The sequence below is a fragment of the Octopus bimaculoides genome, chromosome 18 (assembly GCF_046866305.1).
Source record: "Octopus bimaculoides isolate indiv1 chromosome 18, ASM4686630v1, whole genome shotgun sequence".
NCBI classification, from domain to species: domain Eukaryota; kingdom Metazoa; phylum Mollusca; class Cephalopoda; order Octopoda; family Octopodidae; genus Octopus; species Octopus bimaculoides.
In genome coordinates this window covers 10,074,935-10,099,600 of record NC_142945.1, presented here as the reverse complement: position 1 = coordinate 10,099,600, position 24,666 = coordinate 10,074,935, and the positions used below count along the sequence as shown (strand labels likewise).

General features: G+C 38.8%; 1 protein-coding gene across 6 annotated transcripts in view; it reads right to left on the bottom strand.

The window, feature by feature from the left end:
* Window positions 1-24,666, bottom strand: part of LOC106874611 (glycoprotein endo-alpha-1,2-mannosidase) — an 83,679-nt gene that overhangs the window by 38,106 nt on the left and 20,907 nt on the right. Inside the window, exon 1 of one of the 6 annotated variants that reach the window (XM_052974279.2) lies at window positions 7,406-8,251. The exons of the other annotated variants lie outside the window; for them this stretch is intronic. The gene's annotated coding sequence lies outside the window, so the exon portion shown is untranslated. Of the gene's footprint in view, window positions 1-7,405; window positions 8,252-24,666 lie in introns of those variants that run through there. 6 annotated transcript variants of the gene reach the window in all.

Below are 24,666 nucleotides of genomic sequence, written 5' to 3'. Positions count from 1 at the left end.
CCACCATCACTACGACCATGACCACCACCACCACAATCATCATCATCATCATCATCACTATCATCATCATTAACACCTTCATCGTCAACACTATCTTATACATATGGTGGTCATTGCCACCGTCGTCATTATCATCATCATCATCACCGACAGCAGCTTCATATGCCACCACCTTTGTGGCCATCACCATCAACATCATCATCATCAACATCACCATATGCATATGACCACCACCACAACCGCCTGCTATCGATACCATCACCACCATCATTGTCATCAATACTGTCGCCCATACCACCATTATCGCAACCAACGACAACCACTGCTAGTAGCAGCAGCGGTGGCAGCAGCAGCAGCAGTAGTAGCAGTAGCACCACCACCACCATCATTCCATCACTACCACTTCCACCAAAACCACAGCCACTATCACCATCACCACCATGAACATCACCTCCGCCACCACCAACACCACCATTACTAACACTACCACCACCACCATCATCATCATCATCACTGGCATCATCACCATCACCACCACCACCACCACCACCGCCATCATCCCCAGTACTGTTACTACAAGCATCACCACCACCACCACCATCATCATCACTGTCACCAGCATGGCCACTCACACCACCACCACCCCTGTCACTACCCATATGACCTCTACCCCCCTCATCATCATCATAAGCACAATCATCAGCACCCCCCCTACCATCATCATTAATATTTCCATCACACACCGATTCACCTCGTTTTTTTCTTTTTTTTTTTTACCTCTCATTTCCCTCAATTGGTAACAATAGCATAATGAGTTATATTTCATCAAAGACTCCGAGTGCGTATGTATGTGCGTATGTGTACATATACATGTGTGTGTTTGTGTGTGTGTGTATGATTTGTGTGGGTGTGTGTTAGTTTACCTGTATAAACATTTACAGGTGTGTATGTGTGTATGCATTTGTGTGTGTGTTTAGTGTATGAGCGTATGTGTGTGTGTGTGTTTATTTGAATATACATTTGCAGGTGTGTATGTGCATGCACATTTGTGTGCATGTGTTTAGTGTGTGAGTGTGCGTGTGCGTGTGTGTGTGCGTGTGCGTGTGCGTGTGCATATATGTGTATGTAACTGCAAATGAACACGTCTGTACAGGTTTGTCTATGTGCATCTGCAAGTCAGCTCTTTCAAAGGTGTGTGTACATATGTGTGTGTTAATGTGCAAGTATAAGAACATGTATGTATATGTGTATGAATGTGTATGTATGGGATTCAGTGTTTATATGTTTTAAGGCTTGTGTGTCAATATATGAATGGCAGTATGTGTGTGTGTGTGTATATATATATATATATATATATATGCATCTATGTATGCATGTACATGTGTGTATGTGTATGTATGTATCTGTGTATATGTGTGAGTATGTATGTACGCATATGTGTAAACACATCAGTATGCATGTACACTTCAATACTTGTTTGTTTTATATATTTTATGAATTTTAAGTGAACGTGTGTGTGTGTGTGTGCAAATGAACATGTGCATTTGTGTACGTCTGTTTGAGTATGTTTGTATGTCTGTATGTATGTACATTTGTTTTTCTGTATGTGTTTGTATTTGTATGTGTGTATATGTGCTTATTTTATACATGAATGTGTATATATATATGTCTGTATCCATGTGCATTTTTGTGTATGTATATATATATATATGTGTGTGTGTGTGTGTGTGTGTGTGTGTGTGACAGGTGCATTTTGTGTATACAATGCACACATTTTTATGAATATACACGTATAAACGTGTGTGAATGTATGTTTATATGTGTGTAGGGGACGTCTATATGTACAGCGTGTATTTCTGTATGTTTGTGTGTGTATGGGAATGTGTATATACAGTGTGTGTTTGTATATGTGTGAGGGAATGTGTATATACATGTGTTTGCATATGTGGGGGAGTGTGTATACATATGTGTAGTGTGTATCTGTATACGTGTGAGGGACTGTGCACACAAATGTACAGAGTGTATGCTTGTATGTGTGTGAGGGAGTGTGTATATACTGTACGTGTTTGTATATAAGTGAGGGAGTGTGTATATATATGTGTGACTGCTGTTTTTATTTTACTCTTCTTCATTGATGCCAACATCAACAACAACAAAACAGACAGGGAAAAAAAAGGAAGGACTTTCAGAAGATTAAAAACCAATAAAAATCTAACAGCTGCTGCTGCTGCTGTTGTTGTTAATGTCAGTAGCAGTGGTGGAAATGGTAGAGGCGGTAGTGGTAGTGGTGGTGGTGGTAGTGGTGGTGGTGGTGTTGTTATTGTTTCTGCAATTATTGTTATGCAAAAAACGTTTTCTTTTCTTTTCTTTATCGTTTCTTTATCTTTTTTAGGTGTGGGGGGGGTCTTTTTTCTTTTTTCTTCTTTTTTTTCTTCTTTGTTACTTTAACATCCCTATATCATCACCATCATCAGCAACATCTTTTTTTTTTTATTATTTTAAATTTATCCTCGTTGCTAACACCACATAATCATTCATTATCAACGTCATCATCATCATCATCATCATCGTCATCATCATCATCATCACAATGCCACCATTGCTGAAATCATCACTGTCGTTGTCAGCGTCATAGCTATCATGGCTAATGCCATTATCTTCATTGTCATAATCATCATCATCGGCAATATCATCACCTTCACCATGATTGTCGTTTTCATTTTTACAGTAGCCATCACAATCACCATCACTATTTTTCTCGTTTGCTTCCAAATCATTTCCATCCAACATAATTACCATCATCATCATCACCATCACTATCAACAACAACAACAACTTCACTGTTTGCTTGCTGCAGGGTCCACAATCAGACCCCCTTCAACAGTGAACTTGCTTCACCTTATCAGTCTTTCGTTGCCTCACTCGACAATTGTTCGTTCTATCACTCAAAAGTAATTCATTCCTTTCATTCCAACAGTCATCCATCTCCTCACTCAATCACAAACCTATCCTTTCAAGTGTCATTCGTTCCATCATTCAAAAGCCATTCATTCTTAGACTCTACAACCGTCTAGTTTCCTCACTCAACAGATATTCATTCCATCATTCAACAGTCATCCACCCCGTCACTCAGAACATAGCGGCAGATGAAATACCGCTAAGCATTTCGCCCGGCGTGCTAATGATTCTGCCAGTTTGCCGCCTTTTTTCAGTTTCTGCCTACCGAATCCACTCACAAGGGTTTGGTTGGCCCATGCCAACAGCAGAAGATATTTGCTCAATGTGTCACACAATAGGATTGAAACCTGAACCATGTGGTTTAGAAAGTAAACTTTCTACCACACAGTCACATCTGTTGTAAATCTTGTCTTGTAAAAATTACAGTTGGATGGATCATGGAAACATACTCTCTCTTTACTCTTTTACTCTTTCAGTTGTTTCAGTCATTTGACTGCGGCCATGCTGGGGCACCACCTTTAGTCGAGCAACTCGACCCCAGGACTTATTCTTTGTAAGCCCAGTACTTATTCTATCGGTCTCTTTTTGCCGAACCGCCAAGTTACAGGGATGCAAACACACCAGCATTGGTTGTCAAACGATGTTGGGGGGACAAACACAGACACACAAACACACACATATATATATATATATACATATATACGACAGGCTTCTTTCAGTTTCCGTCTACCAAATCCTCTCACAAGGCTTTGGTCAGCCCGAGGCTATAGTAGAAGACACTTGCCCAAAGTGCCACACAGTGGGACTGAACCCGGAACCATGTGGTTGGTAAGCAAGCTACTTACCACACAGCCACTCCTGCGCCTATTGATGATGCTGATGTTGTTAATGTTGTTTACCTCCAGCTCAATCATGATTCAGCTGATCTCGATGAATATAGTCCGAGATACACTAAAAGACGTGGTGGGCATGGCTGGAACGAGTGCATACTTTCCATCAAGTGTCTATCTATTCAATTCAAAGACTGACCTGGAACAAGACATCAATACCAAAAACCAACAATACTCAACACTCACCAACAGCACCACCACCCACAACAACAGCAAGCAAAAAAAAAAAAAAAAAAAAAAACTGCATTTTCTCTCTGCCCCCAGCCCCATCCTCCACACTAACACCACCACCACCAGCACTACCACCGCTACCAACATCACCACAGCGCTGATAAAGTAAGCTGGATTCCATGAGAACTATTTCAGTAATCTCTTAACACTGACCAACCAAGTGGAAGAGATTGTTAAGATGTCTCCTTACTACAACTACAACCTCCTTACTCGGCCCAATCATCTGCCACTACAAACAGAATATGTACAAGTGTATATATATATATATATATATATATATATATATACATACACACATACAAACATATATATATATATATAAAGATAAGTAGATAGAGAGATATGGATATATGTATGTATACAAGTGTATGTATACAAGTGTATGTATATGCATATATATGTATGTATATGTATATATATATATGTATGTTGTATGTATGTATGCATACATATATATATGGATGTATATATAAATGCATATACATATACATATATATACACATAATGTATGCGTGTGTGTATATATACATCCATATACATATAGATAAATAGATAGGTAGATAAATATATATATATATATACACACACACACATGTATGTATACATATAAAACTATATATATACATAAATACATATACATTAATATACACAAACTCATGCACACACACACACACACACACACACGCATATAAATTTATATCCTGAATGGGTGGCATATAAATAGACTAGGAAGTTCTTTTATCCATTCCTGATCAATATATATATACACCCACCTACTCATTGTGTCAACAATTGTTATATATTGTGTAGTCTATGTAACACATTTTAGTTCAACAGCAGCTGACAAAGTGAATTAGCTGCTAAGACATGTAGGAGTTTGAAATGTTTTGGCACCGCCTGTTTGGCGTCACTGATTCAATGCTAACTTATTTGGTGTGTTATAACCCTTTAGCATTCAGATTACTCAGTTAAATTTTCTTTTAATCTTTTACTCGTTTCAGTCATTAAACTGTGGCCATGCTGGGGCACTGCCTTGAATCTTTAGTCTGATGAATCAACCCCAATACTTTAAATTTTTTTAAGCCTGGTACTTGTTCTAACTGTCTCTTTTGCTGAATTGTAAAAGTTACAGGGGACGTAGACACAACGACACAACACCGGTTGTCAAATGGTGATGGGAGACAAACAGACAGACACACACACACACACACACAAATGATAAATGTGACGTGCTTGTTTCAGTTTCCATCTACCAAATCTTCTCCCAAGGCTTTGGTTGGCTTCAGGATATAGTAGAAGACACTCGCCCGAGGTGCCACGCAATGGGACTGAACCCACACAGTTACTCACACCTGTGCCTATATTCATATTGTCTTGAATTAATCTGGCATTATCTCAAAACTTCAAGATTTCAATGATGTTATTGTTTATTTTCAGAATGGCATTGTAAAGTACGTGTAAGAGGCTACATCTTCCATAGGTTCCCTCAATGTGCTTGTGTGTGTACACATACATATATATATACATATATATATATATATATATATATATATATATATATATATATATGTATGTATGTATGTACATGTGTGTGTGTGTGTGTATTTTACTTTTTTCAGTCATTTCACTGCGGCCATATATATATATATGTATCAGGCTGGTAGAAGTTGGGCTGTTGCATTATGCAACAATGTTTCGGTTTGAAGATGGTTTTTGGAGCCAGTTGTGATGTAGCTATTATTATTGACCAAAAAAACATTAAATATATTGTAATGAGGGTATTCTCTTAAAGCTGGTTGAGATTTATTCTTGTAAATCTTTCTAATGTAACACGGAAGACTGCGTGTGTAATTGTATTTGTGAGTATGATGAGCGTGTGAGTATAACTGTGTGTCTGTACATGCATGTGTGTGTGTGTGTGTGTGTGTGTGTGTGTGTGTGTGTATTACTGCATGCAAGCTAATATGCATATGTAAATGCAACAATTACCCCATATAAAAAAAAGCAATATTAAAACGAACATTGTTTGCAATAGAAAAAGTTTCTGGTAAATTTAATTTGTACATGAATATAGGCGCAGGAGTGGCTGTGTGGTAAGTAGCTTCCTTACCAACCACATGGTTTCGGGTTCAGTCCCACTGTGTGGCACCTTGGGCAAGTGTCTTCTACTATAGCCTCAGGCCGACCAAGTGAGTAGATTTGGTAGACTGAAACTGAAAGAAGCCCGTCGTATATATGTATATATATATATATATATGTGTGTATGTATGTGTGTATATATATATATATATATATATATATGTGTGTGTGTGTGTGTGAGAGTGTGTGTGTGAGTGTGTGTGTGCGCGTGTGTGTCTGCGTTTGTCCCCCCAACATCGCTTGACAACCGATGCGGGTGTGTCTACGTCCTCGTAACTTAGCGGTTCGGCATAAAAACCGATAGAATAAGTACTAGGCTTACAAAGAATAAGTCCTGGGGTCGATTTGCTCGACTAAAGGCGGTGCTCCAGCATGGCCACAGTCAAATGATTGAAACAGGTAAAAGAATAAAAGAGTATACATACATACATACATACATACATTATATATATATGTATATATATATATATATATATATATATATATATATATAGTTATTGAATATATATTCAAACAAGAAAGAACATATTTTTCTTAAATAAATGAATATATTTTCCTACATAAATTTGTAAATAGAAAATATGATCAGGAGAGGAAATGTAAAGCAGATAAATAGATAGGTTAGTAGGTAGATATTGGTAGGTAAATAACAGACATTTTAAGTAAATGTACGTGTCTATGTGTATGTGTGTGTGTGTACGTTAGTGCATGTATGTATATAGAGAAGCGAGAGAAAGAGAGAGGAATAGACAAATGCATTCATATATATATATATATATATACCTACACACATACCTATATAAATGTCTCAAAAGAAAAATAGAATGACAATTTGATGAAATAGAGTAATGATTACGACACCGCAAAGATGATGATAGCGATAATGATGATGATGATGATGATGATAATGATGACGATGACGATGATGATGATCAACGTCGATATCAAAGTGGTGGTCGTTGTGATGGTAACGGTGGTGAAGGTTGGGACAGACAATTGTAGTAGACATCGATTTTAATAGAGAACTAATCAGATGAGATAGTTTACGGTGTAATGAGAGAGGGAGAGAGGAAGAACGAGAGAGAATGAGAGATATATATAGAGAGAGAGAGGAATGATTGTGCAAGAGAGCATAAGAGAAGTGAGATAGAATTGAAGATACGAGTACGGAAGGTTAATAGTCTGACCTCAGAAATTTCGGATAATTTTTCAGCAACCCGCCATTCATTTAACTATCCAGTCTTCACCATCCTACCCTTCTACCTTTATCTATCCATCTATTGAAAAACCACCAAGACTAGCCAAGCCAGCAGAACGAATTAGTGAAAAACGGTTTCAAAAAAACCTTCAGCGTGAGTGGAAGAACGTAGGTAATAAAAAAAATGTCAACAGCAACTTTTTTTCCTGTTTCTAGGCCATTTAACTTTAGAGACGAGGCTTACGTCATCGTAACTGTCAACTACCAAATGCTAAAAATAGCAACCGAATCTCCCGTAAAGTACGCATTCTACTACTCTTGAAAGAGAAAAAAAAAAAGAATGACAAAGGACACATCGTATAAATATAGTCTTAGATTCATTATGCTTCGCAAACAAAAAACGGGATGGTCACGGTTAAAACACTTTTTTTTATATAGTTCTCACCAATTATATCGTTTATCTATTTTTCATCATAAATACGTCAATGAAAAATCATGTTGTGGCTGTTCAAGCGGTTAGAAATAGCAGTCAAATCTTCTTAAATCACGCCGTATTGTATTAAATAAAAGGACACATAAGACAATGTAGTTTTAGTAGTCTTACATATGTCAATAAATGGTATTTCGTACAAAACGACAAAAGGATCAGTTTGGAGCTTCTTTGGTCATAGGGGCTGGTTAAGGGCTGTAAATCACATCGAGAGAGTATTTATGTGGGTCTATATATGTGTGTACATTTATCTGTGGAAACAGGTACGGCCAGATGGTTAAGATGTTTGCTTCGCAATCATGAGGTCTGTGTTTGATCTCACAACATAATAAATATCCTCGGTAAATGTTTTTTACCGTAGGTTTGGCTCGATCCAAGCTTGTGAGTGAAATTAGATTGATAATAGGCGTAGGAGTGGCTGTGTGGTAAGAAACTTGCTTCCCAACCACATAGTTGCGGGTTCAGTCCCACAGCGTGGCACCTGAGAGGCAAGTGTCGTTTAGTGTAGTCTTGAGCTGACCAAAGATTTGTGAGTGGTTTTGGTAGACGGAAACTGAAAGAAGCCCACCGTATATATACAATATATCGTTGCTATTATGCAAAAGTGTCGTAAGTCCAAAACGTTGCTTTTTCAGAAAACGAAAACATAGTTTCACCGTTCTATAGCAAAACTGTTGTACTACACTTTGGCAATTTTTGATATCTTGGCATCTGAAGCAGCTGGAGATACGATAGTTTGACCAAAAGAACCGGATATTGCAAGCAAAAATAAATATTGAAAAAAAAAACAAAAACGAGTTTGGCCGAATTTGGACATACGACAGTTTGACATAATAACTGGTGTCTTTGTGTCTGTATTTGTCCCCCACCACCGCTTGACAACTGGTGTTGGTGTGGTTACGTCCCTGACCCAAAGGAGATTGAAAGAATAAGTCCCAGCCTTTAAAAAGCAGATTGATAGAATAAGTACCAGACCAAAAATACTTCAAAGCGGTGCCCCAGCATGGCCGCAGTCTAAAGACTGAAACAAGTAAAAGGTAAAAGATATAGTGTGGTGCCCACAGTGAGTGGATTGCCCCCATGAACCGAAGTTCCAGCCTTGTTACACATTATGTCAAACTGCTTCGGCCAAAGAATTACGCAAAGGAAAGAGAGTATTCATATCAATGGAATACTCAGCCACTCACACGTTAATTTAACGTAGGTTGTTCTAACAAGAGAACGCTCATCGCTGAAAACGAAGGGCGACCCAACGTATTTAACCAGAGCACATATCTATAATATCTTATTTTCTTGTTAAACCAAAGCAGCCATTTGTTTTTCTTGTTATATTACCGTGTTTTGCCGTAATTTATCGTATTACCGTGTTTTGCAGAAATTTATCCGAGGAAAATATGAAATCCATAGTGCTTTCGTGCCGGTGAGGCTGGCGTAATTGATGTCCAGCTTAAATGCCTAACTTCGAGGCAAAGGCTGCATGAAACAGCGGAAATGGACAAAGACGAAGGCGCGCGCGCGCACACATATAATCGTTTCGTCTTATCATGTCTCTCTCATCATATCATACTACACACACACTTGCTACTCGTATGGAAGACATTTGTCCTCAGTCGTCTGGAGTACTGGTCTTAACTGTGGTCGCCACAGAGCGTCAAATTGGTGACAGAACATGAGGCAATCCAGCGCCACTACACAATGAAGATCGACTCGGGGAAACAGATGAGCTACTGAGAGAGGCTACAAGAACTGAAGCTCTACTCCCTGGAGAGAAGGCGAGAAAGGTATGCAGTGACGATCATGTGGAAGATCCTGGAAGGTCTAGCTACCAACTTTGGAATTAAAAGCTATACCAACCACCGAACAGGGCAGCACTGCATACAACCAAAGATCCGGTCTTCTTCATCTCAGATAAGGACCCAGTATTGCAACAGATTGGGTTTTTGAAGGGACCAAAACTGTTTAACGTCCTAGCAAGGAACCTAAGAGATCTGCAAGGCCTAGGTGTGGAAACATTGAAAAAGTAGCTGGAGAAATTTCTATCTGAAATTCCAGGCGAGCCCACATCAAGGCAGGGAGGCACAAAGAAGAGCAGCTTCGTCCAACTCGCTTCTTTTTAACGAAAGGAGGCCCCAAAACACGGTGCTCCAGCATGCCCCTCCCCCAGCCTCTGGCTGAAACCAGTAAAAGAATAAAATAATATATATATTCCAATTATTGTTGTTGTTGGCACTCCGTCGCTTACGACGTCGAGGGTTCCAGTTGATCCGATCAACGGAACAGCCTGCTCGTGAAATAACGTGCAAGTGGCTGAGCACTCCACAGACACGTGTACCCTTAACGTAGTTCTCGGGGATATTCAGCGTGACACAGAGTATGACAAGGCTGACCCTTTGAATTACAGGCACAACAGAAACAGGAAGAAAGAGCGAGAGAAAGTTGTGGTGAAAGAGTACAGCAGGGTTCGCCACCATCCCCTGCAGGAGCCTCGTGGAGCTTTAGGTGTTTTCGCTCAATAAACACTCACAACGCCCGGTCTGGGAATCGAAACCGCGATCCTACGACCGCGAGTTCGCTGCCCTAACCACTGAGCCATTGCGCCTCTACCATTCCAATTATTATTATATATGTATGTATGTATGTATGCACATGTCTGTGTGTGCGCGCGCGTATTAAAGCATTTAAAAAATAACTCATGGTGTGATTCCATACTGTGAGCAGTTTCAAAGTCCAATTCAACTAGATCTTCACAATATGTATGTATATATGTATGTATGTATGTATTACATACACATAAATATATGTACGCACGCACGCTACAGAGCTTTCTATTTCTGAGAAAGAGAAACAATCTTTAATCGAATTGCATGTAGTTTATATATCTTTTGGTTGTCGAGAACCAATCGATAGAACCAGCTGATTTTTAAACGATTTATTTCGTAGCAGTCACTGTGGCTGTTGTTGCCGGCGCTGAAAAAAACCAAGTCATCGACGATCAAAGATATTCCTCCCATAACAATCCAGTTTTATTTCCAGACAGTGGAACTAGAATTTCATTGTCTAATGTGTCCTTCCATTTTTTAAAGTGGTTTGGTGTGAATTGAGGGAGATTTGGTTGTCATTTCTGACAGAGGGAGCAATCGTGCAGAACAGCAGTTCTTAACTTATGTCAGGGCTCGTATCATTTCGAGATTTCAAAATTATTTTAAAATCTTTTGACCTACAACTTAAAAAAAAAAAATAGAGGGAAAAAGAAAAGGAAAAAAAGCAAGCGATGCCGGTTACAAGTTCACAAACTTGTCCCTCGGAAAATACAAGCGATGCCGGTTACAGGTTCACAAGCTTGTCCCACGAAATATACGCTTTTTTCCCACACGAAAATTGAGCTTACATCACATACCATCGCGACGTAACTTTTTTTTTTTTTTTTTTACCTCGACTGGTCCTGTCTTACTCAACATTATTACGAAGAAAACAAAAATAAAGACCCTATAACATTCAAACATTGACTGGATAAATAATCTAAAAGAATACCAGGCAAACGACCCAATGTCGGAAAACGTAACTTAGACCATTCAGTGGTGCTATTAAGTTAGACATGGCTTCAGCCAATAATGGGCCAAAACCTAGCTCTAAGTTATTGTGTTGGCAGCTGTTTCTTTTGCTTATTGTCTACAAAATGCGTGGTATTTAGGAGCAAATTGCATGTTAACGTACTAAAACCAGTGAGCCAAAATTAATTTTTAATCGATTGAAATTGCGCTCGTAACGAGCCAATCAAACAGTCTCTGCGTAGTCATTCGGTCAGCTAAAAATAATAGCCATATCACCTCAAATCATACTTTACCGTCTAGAAAGTGGAAGATACAATTAATGTTGCAGTTCGACTTATGGAGGAAAGAGAAAGGGCAAAAACGTTGGAGACAAGAACAACAAAACAATGCCGTTGTTGTTGTCTAGCAACAAGCCACGAGGTGACGAGCGAACGCTCCATTTTATTTTCTGAAATCTAGGTTTTTACAATATTCGTTGCGTCCTGCCATTTTTTTTTTTAAGGTGTGATTTTTTAAAGATATGATTTGACAGTGATCTGGTTGTTACTTTTAGCAGACTGAGGGACCACGTAGAGACTGTTTGGTTGCCTCGTTTCGAGTGCAATTTCAATCAATTAAAAATCAATTTTGGCTCACTGGTTTAAGTACGTTAACACGCAATTTAAACTCACACACATACAGTATGTATGTATAGTGTATGTGTGTGTGCGCACGCGTGTATATGTGCGGGCTCGTTTTCTTTTGCAGGACATTTGGCGCCAAAGGAATCTAATTGTTGAAGAACAAAAGCCAAAGATAATTTAGAAATATCTCCAAACCTTTCACCACTTCTTGTCCTACCACACGAACACACACACACACACACACACACAATTCCTAATTAATTCTTTCTCAAATAATATATTTAACTTTAGAACTCTACAATCCATCAAATCGTGCCATCTAACTTTAACTTTGCCTTATTATTATCCGAGGTGGTACCAAAAAGAAACCGGAATTTTGCAATATTATTCATTCATTTAGTTTTACATGGTTACACTTTTATCGCCTTCAAAGTATTCTCTATTTGAAGTAATGCATCGCTCCAGGCGGTTTTCCAATATTCGAAGCAGCGCTGGAATTCTTGCAAAATTATGCTTTTTGATGCCTCCATAGTTTTTTTTTTCCTTCACCTCTTTTACATCTGCAAATTAAGTAGCACCAGTTTTCGTCACCAGTGATGAACTTCGGAATGGGTCCGGATAAACTTCCAACTGTTCTTTCAGTTCAAAACAAGCATTAAGTCGTGACTGCGTTTGATCTTTCGTTAGCAAGCGAGGCACACATTTTGCTGCAACTCTTTTCATTCGCAATTCCTCGCTCAAATTTCGTTAGCAGGAGCTCCAGGACACACCAGTCATATCAACAAGTTCGTCGATTGCGTGGTGACGGTCCTCCAAGATCAGTTCACGAATTTTTATGATGTTTTCATTCGTCCGGGAGGTCTTCTCGCGACAAGTGACCGTTCCTAAAGCGTGGAAACCACACGTAAACTTGTGCTTTGCTCAAGGCAACATCCTTGTAAGCTGTTTGAAGCGTGACAACTGTTTCGGCTGCCGTTTTCCCCAGCAGAAAACAGAATTTCACGGAAGCACATTGTTCCTTCGTTTCAGCCATCGCAAAAATCGACGAACAGAGAAAAAGCACTGTAAAACAAAGACGCAGCACGTGACAGTACGACTTCAAACGCTGACGCCGGTCGGCAGACTGATGCCTGAGGGTGGTATCAAGAGGCTTCTAGCGGCAGAAGCCTGAACTACATGGGTTTGTCCCACAGAGAACGTTTCCGGTTACTTTAGGGGACCCCCTTGTACTTCCACTAAGCACCTACAACATGTAGAGAACACACAACCTGATGAAACTATCAGTGGCGAAACTATAAAGTAACTGGCAACAATTTCTCCGTAATAAGTAAATATTGCACAAAAATTGAGTTCTTTTTCTGTTGATGCTAAACTAATTTTAATATTTGCATGCATGCATGTATGTATTATGTATGCATACAAATAGGGGGTAGGTAGTTAGGTACGTATATGTAAGTATATATACATATATATATATACACACACACGTACATATAGACACACAAACACGTACGTATGTACATATATATATATATATATATACACATACATACATACATACATATATATATATATATATGAAACCGAGATGGACTTTGCCTTTCATCCTTTCAAGTTCAATAAAATAAGTAACAGTTGAACACTGGGATCAATATAATCGATTTACCCTCCCCTAAAATTGCTGGCCTTGTGCCAAAATGTGAAACCAATATAACATAATACGCACATAATATAGATTACCCAAGCATAAATTATAAAATACACATGCATATATATATATATATACATGCAAGCATAACATACACACGCACAATTATTCGTATGCATACACATATGCTTTGTCAGTTGAAAATAAGAAAATTTATAACAAACTTTATCCTAAATACCTTTTGTGAGGAAATTCGACGTTTCCTTTTGAAACCAGTTAAAGACAGAGAACCTTTCCAACAATCGACCCTTTCAAAAATCAGAAACCTTCCACAGCTAAAATTCAAATCCACCACAATTATATACATTCATTCTGTTAGTTCGATCCATCTTGTACATGCTTTAATTTCTCCAACGTGGAAAAGCCTCCACGTAGTCTTTCGATCTGATAAAATTTATCAAAGAAATCTCCTAAACAGGATTTACTGTCTTCAAGACATCCGGCTTTGAATGATTCAGTGTTCTATCTCTATCTCTATCTCTATCCCTATCTCTCTCTATCCCTCTCCCTCTCTCTATATATATATACACACACCGGATAGAGAAACATCACTCAAGTTTATAATAGGATATGTATATGTGTATGTGTGTATATATACATATATATATATACATACATATCCTATTATAAATTTGAGTGATGTTTCTCTATCCGTTACGTTTTTATGTTCGTTAACTCCTAGACCATTGGTGCAAGGACAACGAAAATTAAACCAGCAACTCCCCTAATCCAGGATTGTGTCTTGAGGGACACAAAGGCACACAAATACATGTTTGTACGCGCATGCGTGCGTGCGTATACGCAACATGCTTCTTTCAGTTCCCGTCTACGAAATCCACTAACAATACTTTGGTCGGCATGGGGCTATAACTGAAAGACATTTGCCCAAGGCAACTGGACAGTACTGCTGCCCACCCCCTCACTATTCAATGGTGCACCCGCGGGTTTACTTCACTTTAAGTGACCCTACTTTAGCATTATTACAAATTAGTGTCCACCCAGAATATTCTGAAAAATCCTCGGGTATCAGAGTCTGGCGACGGGCCTGGTCCGAGGTGCCGCGCAGTGATACCGAACCCAAGACCAGATGGTTGGGAACCAAGTTTCTCGCAATACTGAGGCGAGGGGGTCGGGGGTTCAGGAGATGATCACAGCTGGAATGCATTTTTTTTTTATCTTACTTGAACGTGATCAGACTGACCTTAAAGGCTAAACAACGACAGCAACACCTTGTTCAAAAGATCAATAATATTAAACAACCTTACAGTTATAAAACTATAAAACTCACTGTGTGGATTTTTATGCCATTTCACCAGAAAAATGAAGATATTAGTCAGTGACTAATGCTTCTTGTGAGTCTGTGTGCGTTTGTGTGTATGTGTGAGAGAGACAGAGAGAGAGAGAGAGGAGGGAGAGCGAGAGGGGGGGAGGAAGTGTGTGTGTATGTATGTGTGCATGCGTAATGCTTTTACACGTTTGGTTATGTGCGGCCGCATATTCTGCAAGCGAGAGAGAGAGAGAGTGCGTGAGTGTGTGTGGTTTTACATGTTCGTTTGAGTGTGGGCGCATATTCTGTGTATGTGTGTGAGAAAGAGAGTGAATTTGTGTGCTTTTAAATGTGTATGTATAAGTGTGTGGCCATTTGTGAAAGTGAGAGAGGGCAGGAGAAAAAAGAGTGTGTGTGTGTGAACCTTTATTCAGTGTGTGTAACCGCATATTCTCTGAATAAAAGAGAGGGAGAAAAAGAGAACGAGAGAGTGTGTGAGAAAGAATGTGTGAGAGAGAGCGAGACAGTGTGTGCCTTTATATGCTTGTGTGGATATGTGTGTATGTGTGTGTGTGTGTGTGTGTGTGTGCAACCGCATATTCATATGCAGTTAGCTATTTAATGCTCCTCGCATTGAAGATATTAACACCAACTTCGTTATTCTTTTATTCATGCGATCGGCATCTCTAAATTATTTATTCTCCAAACAATTGTTACATAATACCGAGAGAACTGGCAGGGCCGTTACAGCGTCGGATAGGAATGCTTTGCGGTATTTCTTCCGGCCTTCGAAGTTAAAAAAAAAAAACTCCACGACTGCGGTTTGATTTTTACCTTTCATCCTTCCCAGTTTGATCGTTGTCCGTGTAGGAGCGAGTGTTGCAGTTGTGGGTTCAGGCCCACTGTGCGGCACCTTGGGGGCAGGTGCTTTCTACTATAGCCCCCGAGCCGATCAAAGCCCTGTGAGCGATAGACAGAAACTGAAAGAAGTTCGTCGTATATATATATATATATATATATATATATATGTATATGTATATATATATATATATATATATATATATATATATATATATATATATATATATATATATATATATATATATATATATATATATATATATATATATATATATATATATATATATGTATATATATATATATATATATATATATGTATATATATATATATATATATATATATGTATATATATATATATATATATATATGTATATATATATATATATATATATATATATATATATATATTATATCAATGTATGTCTTTGTTTATCCCACCCACCCACCAACCCACCCATATCGCTTGACAAAAGGTGTTGGTTTGTTTATGTCAAAAGGGATCGACAAAATAAGTATCAGACTTTAAAGATAAGGACTGGAGGCGATTTGTTCGACTAAAGCAGTCGTTTTCAACCGGGGTTCATATGACCCCGGGTAGGGGTGGTCTATATAAGAGTTTGTTGTTAAAAATTGTGCAATAGGTGCAGGAGTGGCTGTGTGGTAAGTAGCTTGCTTACCAACCACATGGTTCCGGGTTCAGTCCCACTGCGTGGCACCTTGGGCAAGTGTCTTCCACTATAGCCTCGGGCCGACCAAAGCCTTGTGAATGGATTTGGTAGACGAAAACTGAAAGAAACCCGTCGTATATATGTATGTATGTATGTATATATATGTATGTGTGTATATATGTTTGTGTGTCTGTGTTTGTCTCCCCTCCTCCAACATCGCTTGACAGCCGATACTGGTGTGCTTACGTCCCCGTAACTTAGCGGTTCGGCAAAAGAACCGATAGAATAAGTACTAGGCTTACAAAGAATACGTCCTGGAGACGATTGGCTCGACTACAGGCGGTGCTCCAGCATGGCCGCAGTCAAATGACTGAAACAAGTAAAAGGGTAAAAAGAGTAATAAATCGGTTATACTTCTACGAAACAATTCCAAATAATATTTAATTATAAAAGTATAATAGGATTTTTTTTTCAAACATCGGATGGCGAGAAGGGTACATCCAATGTGTAAATAGGAATCAAAGGGGTCCATAAGTACAAAAAAAAAAAATGGTTAAGAAACACTGGACTAAACCCTTTAAAGGCAATGCTTTGGCATCGCTTCAAATCCAGTGACGGAAACAAGTAAAAGATGAAAGAGAAAAGATACATGCGTGTATAATAGCAATCTTTTCTCATTCATTGAAAAACTGATATACGATAGGAACCGGCTGAAGTCGGAACGATGTGCAGTACACAGGAAAGAGTTGGAGGATATACATATGTATTCAGTTTAATGCTCCTTTCCACTAAATATGTTAACAACTTAACACGAAATTAGCTGCTCAACCTGAGAAAATTGCCAATTGAAATCTGAGTTTCTAGCAGTTTCCGTTCTTTGTTTCTTTCGTTTTATTTCACCCAAGCTTTTGTTGTGCATCCATCTACCTACCTATCTATCTATCTAATCTGTCTATCAGTTTATATCTATCTGTCTGTTTGTCTGTCTATGTACCCACTTACCTACCTACCCATCTATCTGTCTATCTATCTGTCTATCTATCTGTCTATCTATCTGTCTATCTATCTGTCTATCTATCTGTCTATCTAACTCTTCAAACGCACTTTCAGCATCGGTTTGAATTTTGAACTCCTTCTCTTGCAGGAAACCATCAAGGTGCTTGAAAAAAGTGATAATCGGTAGGAGAACGGTCTGGGGGAACAAGCTGGGTGGGGAAGAACTTCGTATACAAGTTCCATCAACTTCTGGAGCGTCATTAGTGAAACGTGTGAGTCGAGCATTGTCATGAAGAATGATTGGCCCCCTTCTGTTGACCAGTCTGGAACGGAGGGGTAGCAGTTTTTCATTCATTTTAGCAATTTCACGGCAATATATTTCTGCAGTAATGGTTTTTCCGGGTTTTAAGAAGTCATAGTGGATGAGTCCAGCAGTACAACACCAAACAGTCACCATAACCTTCTTTTTGAAGAGCTCGGGTTTAGGGAAGGTTTTCGGTGCTTCATTTTGGTCCAACCAGTGAAGAACGTTTTTTTTTTTTTATTATTGTACAGAATCCGCCTTTCATCGCAAGTTACAAAACGGTCGAGAAATGGATCGGTCTGGTTACGGAGAAGAAGCGATGAACAAATTTCATATCTGCACATTTTCTGATTTCCTTCAAATAGTGTGGTACCCATTTGTCGAGCTTTTTTGATTTTCCGATCGCATGCAAATGGTTTGCAGGCAGTTTTCTGACTAACTTGAAGTTCTTTTGCCAATTCTCGAGTGATTTTACATGGATCTTTCTCAATGATGGTCTTTAATTGACCGTCATCGATGACAGATGGGCGTCCACTACGCTCACGATCTCCAAGGCTCAGGTCTCCACAGCGAAATCGTTTAAACCTTTTCGAGCTGACCACTCACTGGTCATTTCCTCACCAAACGTTTCGTTGATATCGCAAGTCAGTTTCAGCCGCTTTCCGTCCTTTTGTGAAGTTGAATAGCAAAATTGCTCGAATATCGCGCTTTGACAGCTCCATTTCAGATGATTGTAACAACGGTGAAAAACGTATCAATGTTAATTTATTGATTCATTTGAGCAAGTCTACGTCTGTATTATCAGGCAATTGCAAAAAAAATAATGTTTTTAAAAGATTCAAAACTCTGCAAAAAGCCGGTACAACTTTTTCATGGTTGAATAAAAAGTAAGCAACGCTTTACGTTGCTTACTTTTTATTCAACCTGATACTTTGCCAATGCAGCCTATCATAATTGGCAATTGTTCTGCTTAAAACCAATCTTTTATCTTGTTTTTCAGTCATTAGACTGCGGTCATGCTGGGGCACCACTTTGAAGATTTTTTTTTTTAGTCGAATGAATCGACCCCAGTACTTTTTTTTTTTTGTAAGCCTTGTACTTATTTTATTGGTGTCTTTTGTCGAACTGCTAGGCTATGAGGACGTAAACAAACCAACACCGGTTGTCAAGCGATGATGGATGGGGGACAAACACAGACACAAACACTTCTTTCGGTTTCCGGCATTGCGTCCGTCTTTACATTCAGAGTTCATATGCTGTCGAGGTCGTCCTTCGGCGATGGATAAAATAAGTACCAGTTGAGTACAGAGGTCGATGTAATCGACTTACTCCCTCCCCCGAAATTGCTGGCCTTGTTCCAAAATTTGAAATCAATCTTTTTTTTTTTATCATAGAAAAGAACAAATGTATATTGTATAAATATAACTCAAAGCTAGATCATAAATAACGGAACCAATCAAGTCAGAAGCACAAACAGCGGAACCTTAGAGTCAATAACATAAGATAACAACAACCAAGTCAGGTTTAAGCTTTTGATCTTTCTTGTGCTTATTATTTTAATTAGCAGCTGCCTTCTCAGCTCTACGTTTGTCACTTGCACGATGATTTTTCACATCTGCAGGTCCTTGGTGATGGCATGGTGACTCTGTTGAACAAGGGATACATACACAAGAAGCGCGATGAGGGTCATATTTTACAGTTTTCATGGGATAAATTTCTTTCCAGCTATTTTTGAAAGTATTTTTGTACGTTGCAGCGCCAGATAACTTATTTTGCCTTGTAGAAGACTGCCCTTTTTCACTACAATCTTTTTCTTCTGATACGCAAACGCTTGACCACCCAAACTTATTTCCGGGCTGAATACATTTTGAACTACACATCAGCTACACGGCGAATCTTTCACCCTTAATCATAGTTATGTAATGTCTCATATAAGTGACCTCCGTAACGCAAGGGCTAAAGCTCTTGGTAAAATGGCTTTATGAACTGGATTTCGATTCCCGAGTTGCTTGCTTACTTTCATCGTTCATCGATCCGTTATTCGTTTCGTATATTCATTAAAACGTCCAATAACCCATTAGGTCATTTACGTCATCACCGAAAACCAGCACGTTTTTTGCAATTTAAAGTGAAGGACCAGATTCTTCTCAGGACACAATAAAGAGAAATTAAATTCAACAAGGCTATATCGGAAAACAACACATTTATAGTCCGAGGAAAATACCGGTCGACGTCAGTAAAAAAAAAACAAATCAGTTCAGTGATAAAGTTCAGAAAATGGAGTTGTGGTTATCAGATTATCTCGAGTGAACCTATGATCAATGTCATATAGTACTTAAATACCAACTACCTTCTGCTTCCGGGGGGGGGGGGTGATTGTGACAAAACACACACACACACATGTATACGACAGGCTTCCACACAGTTTCAGTTTTCGTCTACCAAATTCACTCTCACAAGGCGGTGCCACATAAAAAAAGCACCCCGTGGTTCTGGCACGGGGTGCTTTTTATGCCGATGGCAAGCATAAATACAAGCTACTTTCTGCTTCCAAGCAATCCTTCAGGCTAAAATACACAACATGCAAGCATGTTTGTATGTATGTTATCAATCAGTTTCATTTCTGCATTTCTTGTCCATAGAGAAAGAGCCGGACTCTAACATAGATTCAAGGCTCCTTCATTGGAACTTTTATCAACATCATCTAGGTATTTGTGCATATGTGTGTGTGTGTGCAGTATTTGGTGTTAGTGTATGCGTAGATTTGTATGTTTGCTTTATGGATGCGTTTTTATGTCTAGATGCATGCATATGTATTTATGTGCTAAATTTTTGGAAAGTTTTACATATCTTTACAGTTCCATTGATGGCTTGAATCTGTAGTCTTCTAATCAGCCTTTTTCTTTCAGGTTTTGAGAAACCTAATTTTTCCAGGTTTTTGTTGAGGCAGTTCATTACATATCCCAATGGCCCAACAATCACGGGTATGAATCTGAACTTGTAGTCTGGGTGGAGTATCTGTAAATTTCTCAGTAGCTCGGCGTAGTTGTTCTCTTTTTCTCTAATCTTTAGTGGGATGTTGACATCCGCAGGACAGCTGATTTCATGTATGTATGTATGTATGTATGTATGCGCAACCTAGTGGTTTGGGTGTTGCAAAATCGTGGTTTCAATTCCCAGACAAGGTGATCTGTAAGCAAAACACTTCATCACTGCAACATCTAGCATGTGCTACACTGTGCGCCTATCCCAAGCAATGTCGATTTGATGGAAGGAGTTCGCAATATGGCTCCCTGTCGGTTATGACAACGAGTGTTCCAGTTGATCCAATCAACGGAACAGCCTGCTCGTGAAATTAACGTGCAAATGGCTGAGCACTGCACAGACGCGTATCCTTACCGTAGTTCTCGGGGAGATTGGGCGTAAGAGCGAATGCGATAAAGCTGGCTTTTTGAACTACAAGTACAACTCGTTTTTGTCAGCTGAATGGACTGCAGCAACGAGAAATAGTGGCTTATTCTAGGACACAACGCACCGCCGAGAATAGAATGCAGGACTTTACGAGCGTCAGCCAAATGCCCTAGTCATTAAAAAACCACGCGGCTTCTAAACATACATACATGCACACACACACACACACACACACTCCGATGAGGTCAAATTCACCTTTCAGAATCGGTACAATAAAGTACCAGTCGGTTAAGTATAAGGATCCTTCAAAATCGCTTGACTTGTGGCCAAATCAGAAACCACACACACACACACCGCGCGCGTATATATATATATATATATATATCGTCAGAAGTTCATATATTCAAAAAAGAAACACGCTCTAAATTCCCGTGCTGTTTTTAGTTTTCTTTTGAAAATTTGCGTGTCCAAGAATGTTGCGTATACGTTAACCGGCCCAGTGGTCTAACCATGGCTACCGAACTCACAAACCGTTCCTTTTTCCTCTTTTTTTTTTTTACAGGTACAAGGCCTGAAAAGGCTCTCCACACATTTTCTAAATACATAACGCTGTGATTTGTGATCACTTCGGAAGTGCAGTGTTTTTACAAATTTTGCGTGTGTCTCTAGGTGTATGCGTACCTCAACTTGAGAACCCCTAGCCCTAAAATTATTTGTTATCGTTCTCAACTAGAGCCCATAAAAGATTTAGTTGCTAAAATTTATATGCAATAAATTGTTCATACTTCTATATTACACCAAATATTTTTGTTTATACAATTTCTAATGATATCTAATTCTAAAATTCTAACAGGATATTTTAAACCTCGAATGGCTATGAGGATCCATCCAAATAAAATCGGAAACACAGGAGTCCACAGGCAAAAAATTATTAAGAACCACTGCTTTAGAACCTTGATCGAGCAGACGACCTTACGACCATTTCCGGTCGAAACCATTTCGTCTTTGTCAGACATGCAGTAATCATACAAGCTAGCTAAATTGAGTTTAGAAGGTGACATTAAAATGGAGAGTTGTTGCATTCATTCGTATTCTAACGATGTTTGTAGGCATTCTTTGGGTATAAATATGGTAACTGTCAAAATTTTGCCAGCTGATTCACGGACGTTCTCGGCAGTTTCCGGAAAAATTTAAGATATGTTTATTTTATATATGTGTTTTCGGCAATGTTTTTCGTGTGCCGGTGATTGCCGAACACTCACACACACACACACACACACACATTCGACAATGTCTTTCATCTGCTTGAGATTTCGAATGCACGCCGCACACACACAGGCACACACACACACACACACACACAGAGTTTCCATAAACAATAAACTGCTGAGAACGTCGGGAAATCAGTAAATATAGAGGAAACAAACTGGTTTCTAATTTTTGTAACATTTACATTTCACTGTTTTCTATCATTGTCAAAAACTCTACAACAAAAATGGGAACTTGCAAAACAACGAGGGAAACTCGTCGCTTACATTCAAATTTGGAAATACCTGCTAAGGAAGATTTTTAAGAAGAACGTATATATATATATATATATATATATATATATATATAAAGAACAGTTTCGTTAAGCCTTCAGACCGAAACAGTAATGTACATATTATTCTCTTTATCACGATATATACTCGAGTTGTACGCTTTAAACATCCTCAACTATGGAACGAAATCGAAAAGATAATCCAGACCTCTAACGTAATGAAACATTGCTGTGAAGATCTATAAATTTATGGGTAAAGGTGTCGAATATGAAGGTAAACAACGACTTCGAGTTCAAAACAGAAGCGACTACATAGAAACGATATGCTGGACTCCACGAGTCTACAAAATGTTTGAAGAAATGGTGTTTTATTGTTTATAAATTATACATGTAGCCTCGATTACCACTGATCCATTTTTCTCTGATCGAGCGGTATAATGTGGCATACTCTTTTACTTGTTTCAGTCATTTGACTGCGGCCATGCTGGAGCACCGCCTTTAGTCGACCAAATCGACCCCAGGACTTGTTCTTTGTAAGCCTAGTACTTATTCTATCGGTCTGTTTTGCCGAACCGCTCAGTTGTGGGGACGTAAACACACCAGCATCGGTTGTCAAGCGATGTTGGAGGGACAAACACACACACATACATATATATATACATATATACGACGGGCTTCTTTCAGTTTCCGTCTACCAAATCCACTCACAAGGCTTTGGTCGGCCCGAGGCTATAGCAGAAGACACTTGCCCAAGGTGTCACGCAGTGGGACTGAACCCGGAACCATGTGGTTGGTAAGCAAGCTACTTACCACACAGCCACTCCTGCGCCTATACTCAATTGTGAACAATGTTACGCTTATCACGACTTGATGTGTGTTAACACAGGTCGGCAACCAATCAAAAGTTCTGCTTGTAGCACACACAAAAGAAACAAAAAAAACGTGCCTCAGCGACCATACACAATGCTCAACTATATAGAATACACTGAAAATAGCTTGTACTTACACGACCGTGTTGCAAGTCTGTGTATTACGTGCCTATCAACATGAGACCAGTGAAAAGAAAACTATACGACGGAACCTAATCCTAACAACGACGCAGACGGTGGAAGTTTCACTGCTGTAGGCCGCGAGTTTCGTGTCAATTTACCATTCATTCTTTTAAAAAATGCCTATAGGTGATTCATTTATCACTGTTTTTTTTTTTTAGGGTCATTAACCAAACCCCCGTGATAAACGAGGATAGATGTACAATAAAATGGTGATTTAGTTTTATTAGTTTTAGTAATTACAGGCTCCATTATTGATTTATAAAACCATATTTGCACTAAACATTTGGAATCTCCGAATGTCTATTGTAGCGTTTTCTGTCATGAAAAAAAAACCATCTAAAACGGCAATTAACACAGTTTAATTTATCCTAAGAGTTACGTAAAGTAGATTTATCTGTAAATTGGGTGAATATAGCATATCGTTTCTATATGGGGCCCCTTCTGTTTTACACTGGAGGTCGTGGATTACGGATAAATCCAAGAACTTTGCTAAATTTAAGCATTAAAACATCTATAAAATATGCAGTTTCCACGAGACCAGCTAGTTTATATAAGCTGAAGCCCTATGAATTTGTAAAATTAAAGGTGCATTATTTTTTCTTAGCACAGATGGAGCCACACTAGGTTCTTGCATTTGCAATTACACCTTCGTATTTAAAAGGTCCCCTGTCCTTTGCACCAAGTGGTCGTTCGGCCTACTAAAAATAGCAGCCAAGTTTTTACAATTCATACTATTCAGGCTTCAAAATTGGAAGGATACATAGTACAATGTAGTCCT